Raw genomic sequence first — 13,096 nt, 5'->3', positions numbered from 1 at the left:
TCCAGAGTCCCATTCTCTGACCAGCATCCCCCATCCTTCTGGATCCTCTTCTCAAGAACTCCTGCTTCAGCAATTCTCCAATTTCATGAAGAACTCTCATCCTTAGACTCTATCATTTTCTCAACTATAATCAGCGATCCATGTCCTCACATCTTTTTCTTTAGCTAGCCTAAAAGCCACAGCACATGTCTGCAATTATTCCCTTGCAAACACCCTTAAAGCCCTTGCCTCTCTCTTCCCGAGCTTACTCCATTGTATTCAATTAGGGAAGTCTCCAACTCTGCTTATACCCAAAAATCTGCTCACTCTGGGCCTGCATGAGAGCAGCCAAATAGTGCTCAACTGATCTTATTTATCATATCCATTAATTTTCTTTAAATTCATGGCCCCAAATCTCAGTTGGGTTCCTAGCATACTTGACAATCCTACTATATTTCTTGAAATGTTCTCTTTCCCACTGTTCAAAAAGGCAATTTCACATCTTCAGTCTTTTCAAAGCTTCTAAATGATACCACCTCCCCACAGCCCCAGCTGTAGCCCCACTCTTACCCACAGCTTTGACAAAAAAATGAATAAATCAAAGCAGACAAGCCAGGTGCAGTGGCTTACACTTGTAATCCCAGCACTTTGGAAGGTTGAGGAGGGTGGATCACTTGAGGTCAGGAGTTTGAGACCAGCCTGGCCAGCATGGTGAAACCCATCTCTACCAAAAATATAAAAAGTTCGAAGAGTGTGGTGGCACACACCTGTAATCCCAGCAACTCAGGAGACTAAGGCAGGAGAATCCCTTGAGCCTTGGAGGCAAAGGTTGCAGTGAGTGGAGACCGTTATCACTGTGCTCCAGTCTGGGTGACAGAGTGAGACTCTGTCTCAAAAAAAAAATAAAAAATAAAAAATAAAAAATCCCAGTACTTTAGGAGGCCGATGCAGGAGGATCATGAGGTCAGGAGTTCAACACCAGTCTGGCCAAGTTAGTGAAACCCGGTCTCTACCAAAACAAACAAACAAACAAAAAAAACAAGAATTAGCTGGGCATGGTGGCAGTCATCTGTAATCCCAGCTACTCGGGAGGCTGAGGCAGGAGAATCACTTGAACCGGAGGCAAAGTTGCAGTGAGCCGAGATCATGCCACTCTGCACTCCAGCCTGCTTGACAGAGCAAGACTCCATCTAAAAAAAAAAAAAAAAAAATCAAAGCAGACAAGGACCACTGAAACTACAGTCTGCTTTTGTACGTGAGTTACCTCTAGTTCCATGGATCTAGTGTTGTTCATTTAGAAGGCTAGCCCTTCTCTTTTTGTTCTAGAACCCATGTAAATCCTGCATCTTCAAAGACTTTGCTCTGGAAATTATCCCCTCTCACATGTATAATCAATTTCTACCTCTCTCATGGTTTATTTCCACCATTAAACAATCCACCATTAAACAATTCACCATAACAGCTCCTATCTTAAGGGAGAGAAGAAATATATCTGGACCACATACCTCTCTCCAGCCCCAGGCAAGTTTCTCTGCTCCCCTTCATAACATTTGTTGAGTTGACCATATTGCTGATTAGCCTTTTACCCCGCATTTTCTCCTCAATTCATTTCCCCTGAGATTCCTCTTTTCCAAATCACTAATGGTTTCCATTCTGCTAGATATAACAGTCACTTCTCTTTTTATTTTACTCTGAGCGGTATTAGATATATGTTTCCTTAAAATATATTCTTATTTTGCTTCTAGGGCAAAACAATCTCTGGATTTTCCTCCTTCTTCAGTGACATTTGTTCTTAGATTATTTGCCAGTACTTCTCCAGCTCAGTCTTTAAAAGCAGGAGTGCCCAGGTCTCTGCCTTTCTCTTCTCTCCGTTTATGCATACTCCCAAGTGACCGTTGCCACTCTGGTTGCTTTACAGGCTACTTTTCTTTTTCTTTTTTTTGAGACAGAGTCTCGCTCTGTCGCCAGGTGCCGGGCTGGAGTGCAGTGGCGCAGTCTCGGCTCACCACAACCTCCACCTCCCAGGTTCAATCTATTCTCCTGCCTCAGCCTCCTGAGTAGCTGGGATTACAGGTGTGCACCACCACATCCAGCTAATTTTTGTATTTTTAGTAGAGATGGGGTTTCACCATGTTGATTAGGCTGGTCTCGAACTCCTGACTTCGTGATTTGCCTGCCTCAGCCTCCCAAAGTGTTGGCATTATAGGCATGAGCCACTGTGCTGAGCCTACATGCTACTTTTAAACTTGAAAGAGTGGTTGAGGAGGTAGGTGACTGAGGTAAGGGTAGGAGTATGATTTGTACCTTCTAATTTTTATACAATGTGTAAGCATCACATACTCAGACAAATTAAAATTTAAATAAATACATGAGAGTGAAATCATTTCTCATTTAGGCCACAATTCATTTGATTTTTTTCTTCTATGCAGCCAAGCTGAACCCTAATTCATACAGAGGGACAGGTTGAATTTACAGGGAAAAAGAGATAACTACTAGTGTTAAGGAAGGCAAGAGATAGAATCCCCAGCCCCAGTGGAGGAATCAGCCTTTGGTAGGACAAAGGGCACATCCTATATAGGCACAGAGGGAAGGAGGAGAGAATTACTGAGAATACAGGAAGATTTGCATGTTCGGTAAGGAGCGGAGAGGGTTCTTACGTCGTGACTTTGCGTGAGAAGCGGAGAGGGTTCTTACGTCGTGACTTTGCGTGAGAAGCGGAGAGGGTTCTTACGTCGTGACTTTGCGTGAGAAGCGGAGAGTGTTCTTACGTCGTCACTTTGTGTTTCCTGTGAAAGAGGAGGCAAGGTTCTCTAATCACTCAGGGAGTGGGTCAAGGGGAGCTGGGAGAGGGGATCTTTGAGGTTTGGAGAGAGTGAGGGTTTACAATAATTGTTGCTGCATGGTGGAAGAGCAAGTTGACCAGAGAAAAGCAATAGGATTATCGAGGGCCCTCTCTAACTAGTAATCATGAATTATTATTATTTCAGATGGGGTTTCACGATGTCACCCAGGTTGGAGTAAAATGGCAAGATTGGATCTTGGCTCACTGCAACCTCCACCTTCCAGGCTCAAGGGATTCTCCTCCCACCTCAGCCCCATGTAGCTGGGACCACAGGTTCATGTCACTATGCTTAGCTAATTTTTTTTTTTTTTTTCAGAGATTGGGTTTCACTATGTTGGCCAGGCTGGTCTCAAACTCCTGACCTCAAGTGATCTGCCCACCTAGGCCTCCCAAAGGGGTGGGATTACAGGCGTGAGCCACCGCGCCCAGGCTTTTTTTGGGTATTTTTGGTAGAGACCAGGTTTAACCATGTTACCCAAGCTGATCCCCTGAGCTCAAGCAATCCGCCCACCTCAACCTCCCAAAGTGTTGGCTGGGATTACAGATGTGAGCCACCATGCCTGCCTGGGTACTCATGAATTTATGGTGGGGAGTGCAGCAGGTATGAGTCGTAACTTTCTTGGTTCAAATCCAGGCTCTGGCAGTACTAATGATTGCTCTCAGTCAGGTTTCTTACATTTTATACCTCAGAGTTTCCTCATTTGCAAAATGGGGGCTCATTTATTTATTCAACAAATATTTAAGTGCCTATTACATACCCCGCATAGTTCTTGGGGCTAAGATTAGAGCCAAATGGCCAGGTATTATGGCTGTAATTCCAGCACTTTGGGAGGCCAAGGCAGGAGAATTCCTTCAGGCCAGGAGTTTGAGTCCAGCCTTGCCAACATAGTAAGCCCTTGTCTCTATTTTTAAAATATTAAGAAGTATTTTTAAAAAATGTATTAGAGCCAAAATCAGGAAAAGGTTTGTTTCTTCATGGTGCTCATGATAGTTATATGCACCTTCCTTTTAGGTTGTTATGAGGATTACATGAGATTTTAATTTCCTAAATGTTAAGATGTATACTTTTTTACATTTTACAGCTCTGAAATTGAGATTTATTTTATAATCAATGGCATTTTACAGTTAATTGGTAGGGTGTTTTTCTTTCTTAGTGTTATATGGAGTGATGGTGTCTCTTATAATCAGTGGGGTTCCATCAGATACCATCATACTTATAAAAGCTTAATAAAGTGTCTGGAAGGCTACACACTGCAGCAGTTGTAATAGCAAATAACTGAGGCCGGGCACCGTGGCTCATGCCTGTAATCCCAGCACTTAGGGAGGTTGAGGTGGGCAGATCACCTGAGGTCAGGAGATCGAGACCATCCTGGCTAACACAGTGAAACTCAGACTCCACTAAAAATACAAAAATTAGCTGGGGGTGGCGGTCCACGCCTGTAATCCCAACTACTAGGGAGGTTGAGGCAGGAGAATAGTTTGAACCTGGGACGTGGAGGTTGCAGTGAGCCAAGATCACGTGATTGCACTCCAGCCTGGGTGACACAGCAAGACTTCGTCTCCAAAAAAAAGCAACTAACTGGAAACAGCTCAAGTGGTTATCTGTGAGGGACTGGAGCTGTAGTGCACCCAATGAAGGAATGAAGAATATTTTTATACACTGTCATGAAGCAAGCTCCAGGAAACTGAAAAGAGGTGGAAAAAATGTATGCATGGGTTCTGTTTATCTAAAAGGTGGAGATATGTGTGTGTGTGCACGTGCACACAGATATAAAATACTTGCTTATATTTTCCAAAATGGAAGGATAGACAAGACAAATTTTGAGTTAAAAAAAATTTCAATAACCTGTGGGAGAGGGAAAGAATAGTGTGGAGGGACCAGGAATAAAAACTAAAGTTTTCAGAATATACATTGTTTTGTAGATTTGATTTCAAACCATGTCAATGTATTGTGTATTTGTTTTTGTTTTTTAGAGATGGGTCTTGCTATGTCGCCCAAACAGAAGTGCAGATCATTCACAGCTATGATCCTAGTGCCCTGTACTCTTATACTCTGGGGCTTCATTCTCCCAACTCAGCCTCCCAAGTAGATGAGACTCCAGGTTTATGTAATTATAAAACAATGTTAAATCAAAATGGAAAAGAAAATCAATTCAAAAAAATCAAAAGCAAAAGGAAACAAATAAATCTACCCTTCGAATTGACTTGGTGGCTTAACCATACAGAAAGGATTATTTAACATGGTTTTAAAACACAATAATTTGACTATGCATCCTAGCTGGAATATATCTGGAATCTTTTAAAAGTCAAAAACGTTTTAAACTGTTTTCAGTAATTATATGGTTAGTAATAATTTTGGTATTGTTATTCTAAAACTATTTTATATATAACAAATAAAATTATATTAATATTCTTAGAAACTAAAATTTTCAGTGTAAAAGTGATATAAAACTAAAATTTAAAACTTTTTAATTAAAAACTTTTTAACATTTTGTGTGTGTGTGTGTGTGTGTGTGTGTGTGTGTGTGTGTGTGGTGGGGGATGGGGTCTCACTCTGTTGCCCAGGCTGGAGTGCAGTGGCACAATCTTGGCTCACTATAACCTCCATATCCTAGATTCAAGAAATCCTCCTGCCTCAGACTCCCCAGTAGCTGAGGTTACAGGTGCCCGCCACCATGACCACCTAATTTTTTGTATTTTTAGTAGAGACAGGGTTTCACCATGTTGGCCAGGCTGGTCTCAAACTCCTGACCTCCGATGATCCACCTACCTCTGCCTCCCAAAGTTTTGGGATTACAAGCATGAACCACTGTACCTGGCCCCCCCTTTTTTTTTTTAAGATGGGGTTTCACTATGATGGCCAGGCTGGTCTTGAACTCCTGACCTCAGGTGATCCACCCACCTCAGCCTCCCAAAGTGCTAGGATTATAGGCGTGAGCCACCGCACCTGGCACCTGGCCCTTTTTAACTTTTCAATTAAACTTTTTAATTAAAAAATTAAATAAAAACCTTGTAATCCTAAGTTTGAATAAAATGAACTTATGATTTCTTTCTCCTAAAAAGAGAATGTTTGGGCTCTGTCCACTAAAAAGGCTTAGAAACCATAACCAATTTAGTAGCAATTAGCGTCTCTCATGCCTAGGCTGTGGCCTGTAAATGCCATTTTCTGTTAAAGGGAATCAGAAACCCAGGCTCCTGATAGAAATGGCTGATTCTCAGTCTGGGACAAAAACATGTAAGATGGGCTAGACACGGTGGCTCACACCTGTAATCTTAGTACTTTGGGAGGCTGAGGCAGGCAGATCACCTGAGGTCAGGAGTTTAAGACCAGTCTGGCCAACATTGCAAAACACCGTCTCTACTAAAAATACAAAAAATTAGCGAGGCATGGTGCTGTGCACCTGTAGTCCCAGCTACTTGGGAGGCTGAGGCAGGAGAACGGTTTCAATCTGGGAGGTGGAGGTTGCAGTGAATGAAGATCATGCCACTGCGCTCTAGCCTAGGTAATCTCAAAAAAAAAAAAAAATTGTAAGATGAGCTGGAAAGAAGCTCCATCACACCAGAAAGCAAGGAAACTTTCAAGGACTACTGGGCTTATGTCAAAAGGACCCAAGAGCCATGTTAAAGAGGTTCCCACTGTCAAAGATAGGACAGTTTCATCTTCAGAAACAATATTAAATTCAATAAACCAAAATGCACCCAATATGTTCAACATTCTTGAGTCGGGCCTAGTGGGGTGACTCACACCTGTAATCCCAGCACTTTGGGAGGCCGAGGCGGGTGGATCGTGAGGTCAAGAGATTGAGACCATCCTGGTCAACATGTCTCTACTAAACATACAAAAAATTAGCTGGGCATGGTGGCGCGTGCCTGTAATCCCAGCTACTCAGGAGACTGAGGCAGAAGAATTGCCTGAACCCAGGAGGTGGAGGTTGCCATGAGCCGAGATCGCACCATTGCACTCCAGCCTGGGTAACAAGAGCGAAACTCCGTCTCAAAAAAGAAAAAAAAAAATTTTTTTTTTACCTGGGTGTGGTAGTGAGCCTGTAGCCCCAGCTACTCAGGAAGCTGAGGCAGGAGGATCACTTGAGCCAGGGAGATTGAGGCTGCAGTGAGCCTAAATTATGCTACTGCACTTCAACCTCAGCAACAGAGCAAGAAGCTGTCTCAAAAATAAAATAAAATAGAATAAATCCTTGAGTCGTTAGTGATTAAGGAAAAAAACACACACATACTCATAGGTCACCTTTGGAGGATGCCAGGGAATCAGCTCCTTAGCCCATGGTTACAAAGCAACACTCTTAATCAGTACGGCCGTCTCTGCAGTACTGGAACATTTCTGATTTCAGTAAAATACCTCAGGCTCATTGGGGTGCTGAAATTAATACTGAAAGTACACGATCTAAGTGGGATACGATGAAAAAGGAAGATAGAAGGTGACTGACTATTGGGAGAGAAATTAGTAGACTAATGAAGCCAGTGTTGTTGAAAATGATCATGATGGGAGAAGTTGAACAAAATAAAGCTGGAAGAAAAGGAGGCTGCTGCCAGATGAAAAAATATCTGAATTGGTGCTCTCAATTTGTCCCCTGCTGAGAAATTTAGAGTTGCCTTGGGGAAACCTAAGATGCTCGTCTCTTCATCTTTTGAGAGTTTAGTGTCCTATGGACATGCCTAATCTTGAAAGGGAGAATCCAGCACGATATTTTTTCCTTTGGAAAATTAATGTATATTGGCAGCTGGTTTCTAAGTGTGCTAATGGTCATGGCTCTTATCTGACATCCTCAGAGTATGACAGCCTTGCAATATTGAATCTAGTGAAACCTGCCTGAGCCTCCCTTTGCTAAAGTTTACAAAGGTAGACTTTATAGCTCCGTAGCTGTCTATATTTCTAACCATCCAATGACATCTTTGTAAGTTCAAGTTTGAGAATGAATGTAGAGTGGTAAACAGACCTCATTTTAATTTGGCATCCCAGAAGTTTTGCTGTCAAGAATTATGTACTTCTGTGAATGTATCTGTACCAGGAGTTTGAGCAGAAAAAAATAATATTGATCACTGAGATCACAAACTCTATGATGTATATGAGATTCGTAAGGTGACATTTCTAAAATTATTACATTAAAATATTATCATGTTATAAGCATTAAATTCATCTCTATAGGCTCCATAGGCTCACACCTGTAATCCCAGCACTTTGGGAGGGCAAGGAGGGTGGATCATGAGGTTAGAAGTTCAAGACCAGCCTGGCCAAGATGGTGAAACCCCGCTTTACTAAAAATACAAAAATTAGCCAGGCATGGTGGTACATGCCTGTAATCCCAGCTACTGGGGAGGCTGAGGCAGAGAACTTCTTAAACCCGGGAGGTGGAGGTTGCAGTGAGCCAAGATCGAGCCACTGCACTCCAGCCTGGGCCACAGAGTGAGACTCTGTCTCAAAAAAAAAAAAAAATTATCTCTACAAAAGCTTTCATCATCACGTTATGTTTTGTGGCTACTATAAAGCTACGTAGTGTATATTGAACTTGAGTGTCAACCATGACTCTGTCTCCTTCGCCCTCCATGTCCTATCATCAGGAAGAACTACTGACCTAACTTTCTCTGTATCTCTTGATTCTGTCTGCTTCTCTTTTTCTCCACTGCCACTACTTTAGGCCATGCTGAAGTTCAGGCCACCCTCCTCTTCAGGATGAGCTACTGCCTCATCTTCCCACCTCGGTTTGTTTTTGTTTTTTTGAGTCAGAGTTTCGCTCTTGTTACCCAGGCTGGAGTGCAATGGTGCGATCTCGGCTCACCGCAACCTCCATCTCCTGGGTTCAAGCAATTCTCCTGCCTCAGCCTCCTGAGTAGCTGGACTACAGGCGCGTGCCACCCTGCCCAGCTAATTTTTGTATTTTTAGTAGAGACGGGGTTTCACCTTGTTGACCAGGATGGTCTTGATCTCTTGACCTCGTGATCCACCCGCCTTGGCCTCCCAATGTGCTGGGATTATAGGCATGAGCCACCGTGCCCGGCCCTCGGTTTTACCCTCTACAACCTTCTCTCCATGTTTTAGCATCCCCTACAACCATTTCTCCATATTGCAGCATAAAGAAATAAATCTTTGCTGTTAAATGACACTGACATTTTGCGATCATTGGTTGCTGCAATATAACCTGATTTAAGAAGACTGACACCTAACTTCTTTCATTTCCTTGGATGTGCTATACCTCACTTTGGGCCTTTCCTTCCTCTTCTTTTTCCTATTTTAATTGTCCCAATTCCTCTTCAGCTTTTAGATCTCAGTTTAGATGCCATTTCCTCTAGGAAGCTTTCCCTGATTCAGCAGGTCTGGCTTTTGTCCCCGATCCTTGCATTCTTATGGCACCCTGTAATTCCCTTATCGGCCCTTACTATGGAATTGTCTGTCTCCCCTCCTCCACCTCCCTGCTGGAAGCATGGTGAGGGCAGAGATTATGACTTCCTATTTTGTCATTATATTCCCAGTTCTGGGTACATGGCAAATGCCATAAATCTGTTGAATGAGTAAATAATTCGATTTTTAGAATTTAAATACTTAGACTACTTATCAGGAAAAGATACCAAACGCAGAAAGTACTGGGGTCTGAGTTCTGAGCTGATTCATTGTCATGTTACAAGTGGAAAAAAAAAAAATCAATGGCAGTCAAATACTATTTATCTGTGCTTTCCTGTCTCCACCTTGATGAAAATTTATACAGGGCTTTCCAAGCCTCACATATTAAAAGAGTAAGGAGTAGCTATAAAAGGTGTGAGACTGAAGTTTCCCGAGATGAAAGAATGCTAGGCATTATTATTTCTATACATGTTTCAACAGCACATGAGAAACATACAGGTCAGCTCACATTATTGCAGCATTTCCTGTTCTAAGACACAGCTTAAGGCAAACTCTTAGAATAGTTATGTAGGATGTATGCATTCCACAACTCTTGTCTCATTGAGTCACCGTGTATACTTTCCCGTCCCTCCCTGCCATAAAGCATAATGCATTTTAAAATTGTATTAGTTACGCCATCTATGATTTCCATGTGACCTACTATAAATAATGTTTTCTGTGGCCCCACAACTAAAAGACCACCATAAAACCATGTCAGTGAAGACCTTTTGTGAAGAAAAGAGAAATGGGAGTTCAGATTAATTATACTGTGCTCTAGTGATATCTAAGAGGAAATCTGACTCTGAGCTTTTTTTTTTTTGAAATGGAATCTTGCTCTGTCGCCCAGGCTGGAGTGCAGTGGCACGATCTCGGCTCACTGCAACCTCTGCCTCCTGGGTTCAAGCAATTCTCCTGCCTCAGCCTCCTGAGTAGCTAGGATTATAAGCACAGGCCATTACGCCCAGCTAATTTTTGTATTTTTAGTAGAGACGGGGTTTCACCATGTTGGTCAGGCTGATCTTGAACTCCTGACCTCGTTATCTGCCCTCGTCGGCTTCCCAAAGTGCTGGGATTACAGGTGTAAGCTACAGGGATTACACCTGGCCGACTCTGAGCTTTTTGAATAAAGAACACAGAATGGGAAAGAGCCACAGGTGAGACCTGAGTGGCTCTGAGGTTTGACTTATGAACCTTGAAAAGTGAAGAATTTGATGTTAAAAATTAGGCTTCATCCAGCATCTAACTCACATGTAGAAATGAGTTGCAACTCACTAGACTTCATTCATTCATTCAAAATGAATCATCCTGCTCATCAAGATTGGCTACTTTTCCAAAAGTAACAATAAGAATAGGAATATATATGGCAAAGGTCCAAAGCTTCCATGAGAAAACTAAGGAAAGTTGGGCACAGTTATGGAACGCTTGAGTGTAAGTTATGTCTAAGGTTTCCAACAGATTTGGATGTTTAGGAACACTACAAATGGTGTTGAAACCAGGTTTCCTGATTGAAAGTTAAAGGGACATGGTTTTAAAACTGCCTAAAGAAGAGCTTAGGCCAGGCGCAGTGGCTCATGCCTGTAATCCCAGCACTTGGGAGGCCAAGGCAGGTGGATCAATAGGTCAGGAGTTTGAGACCAGCCTGGCCAAGATGGTGAAACCCTGTCTCTACTAAAAATACAAAAATTAGCCTAGCACGATGGCGGGCACCTGTAATCCCAGCTATTCAGAGGCTGAAGCAGGAGAATCGCTTGAACCCAAAAGGCGAAGTTTGCAGTGAGCCAAGATGGTGCCACTGCACTCTAACCTGGGCAACAGAGCAAGACTGTCTCAAAACCAAACAAGAAAACAAAAAATTTAAAAAACAACAACAAAAGAAGAGCTTGAAGGCAGTATAGTCTAGTGGATTTAGGAGACAGACCTGGGCTTAAATTCCTGCTGTGCCACTACCTAGCCGTGCTACCTTGGGCAAGCTGTTTAATTACCCTAACCTGTTGCTTCATTAGTACAATGAGGATAAAATGCCTACTTTATAAGATTCAGTGAGAATTAAATATGACAATGTTTCTAAATGCTTTGCACAAGGCCTAGCCATATAGAGTCTAATTAAATAGTAAGTATAATCATGGAGCTCTCCAGTGAGGAATTGGACTGCCCTATAAGGTGGGAAGCACCTTGTCTCTAAAAGCATTTAACAAGTTGGTTGGTCATGTAGCAGGATGCTGTGAAATAATTCCTCCTACAAGGGTATCGAGAGAAGTAAGGGGTGGTGATTGGACTGATGAACAAATTCAAACCTAAGATTCTATGATACATTAATGCTTAATTGCTTTATAAATATTGATTCTAAAATAAAATGACCCCCAAAATACACAAAACTAAAATTGCTGGAATACAGGGAAAAATGAACAAATCTACCTTTATAATGGGAGACTGATTGCTTCATCTATTTTATCTACTAATGGATAATAGAAATACTGATGGGGAAATATGAACATGAACATTAGAAAAGATATAGAATATCTAAAATACCAAGCTTGATTTATTTGCAAATATCATGTACCTATCTATTGGTGAATAAACATTCTTCTCTGGTTTTAAAATATATAAAAATTGACCATAGACTAGCCATAGAGCATGATCGGGCTACTGCACTCCAGCCTGAGTGACAGAGAGGAGACCATGTCTCTTAAAAAATAAAAAATAAAAAAATAAAAAAACAGAAAAAAAAGACTTCATAAAGAAAATGAAAAGATCTTGGACTGAATCCTGGATTAGGGAAGAAAAAATATAGCTCTAAAACACCTTAACGGAACAACTGGCAAATTTTCCATAAGGACTGCATGGTAGCTATCTGTACTCTATCAATGTTAAACTACCTAAATTTGGGCCAGGCCCAGTGGCTCATACCTGTAATCCCAGTATTTTGGGAGGTCAAGGCAGGTGGATTGCTTGAGCCCAGCAGGGAGATCACCCTGGGCAACATGGCAAAACCCCATCTCTAACAACAACAACAAAATTCCAGGTGTGGTGGTGTGTGGCCGTAGTCCCAGCTACTGGGGAAGCTGAGGTGGAAGCCTCACTTGAGCCCGGGAGGTGGTTGCAGTGCGCTGAGATCGCACCACTGCACTCCAGCCTGGGTGACAAACAGACAAAAACGATCTCAATTGGAACATTGTTCTGTGAGTATCTAAGAGAGTATCATTGTCTTTGGAGACACATGCTACAACTTATTCCCAAATGATTCAGAAAATAATATATATAATACATATTATATATATATGCATATATATTATATATATGTATATATTAAATAGATATACACTCTCTTACAAATATAGCAAATGGTACCCTATGTGAAGGGTCTACAGGGGTTCATTAATTCTGAAACTTTCTTATAAGACTGATTTTTTTTCAAAAGAAGTCAAAAAAAATTTTGTATTATTTGAAAACACTATAAATAGGGAGACGATATCTGCAACACATACAATTAACAAAAGATTGTTATTAATTACATAGATGTATATACATTATATATACATTTATATATGTACACACACACACCCTTAGAAGGGGAAGAGAAAACATGAATGAATAATCAACATATTTCAAAGTGCTCAACCTTGTCAGTAATTACAGAATGCAAGTTAAGACAAAAACATCTTAACTATTTATTCTGGGTAGACTAGCAAAAAGTAACAAGTGTGAAAATAAGGAGGATGAGAGAGAATTGTGGTCAGTGCTGGTGGCAGTATAGATTGGTACAACCACTTTGAAAACATTTCTGTGTTATCTTTGAAAGCTGAACAGCCCCCATAGCCTCTGGTGTAGTAGTGCTGCTCCTAAATACAAATGAGACTCCAGCGCATGGACAGAAGGTGAAT

General features: G+C 41.6%; 1 protein-coding gene across 2 annotated transcripts in view; it reads right to left on the bottom strand.

Annotated features, from left to right (window-relative positions):
* CAMSAP2 (calmodulin regulated spectrin associated protein family member 2) overlaps positions 1-13,096 on the bottom strand; it is a 181,099-nt gene that overhangs the window by 166,311 nt on the left and 1,692 nt on the right. For both annotated transcript variants that reach the window (XM_078356781.1, XM_078356782.1), the window contains exon 2: positions 2,637-2,765. The gene's annotated coding sequence lies outside the window, so the exon portion shown is untranslated. The remainder of the gene's footprint in view (positions 1-2,636; positions 2,766-13,096) is intronic.

This window comes from Callithrix jacchus, chromosome 19 (assembly GCF_049354715.1).
Source record: "Callithrix jacchus isolate 240 chromosome 19, calJac240_pri, whole genome shotgun sequence".
Taxonomy (NCBI): Eukaryota; Metazoa; Chordata; class Mammalia; order Primates; family Cebidae; genus Callithrix; species Callithrix jacchus.
This window is presented reverse-complemented; position numbering and strand designations above follow the sequence as displayed.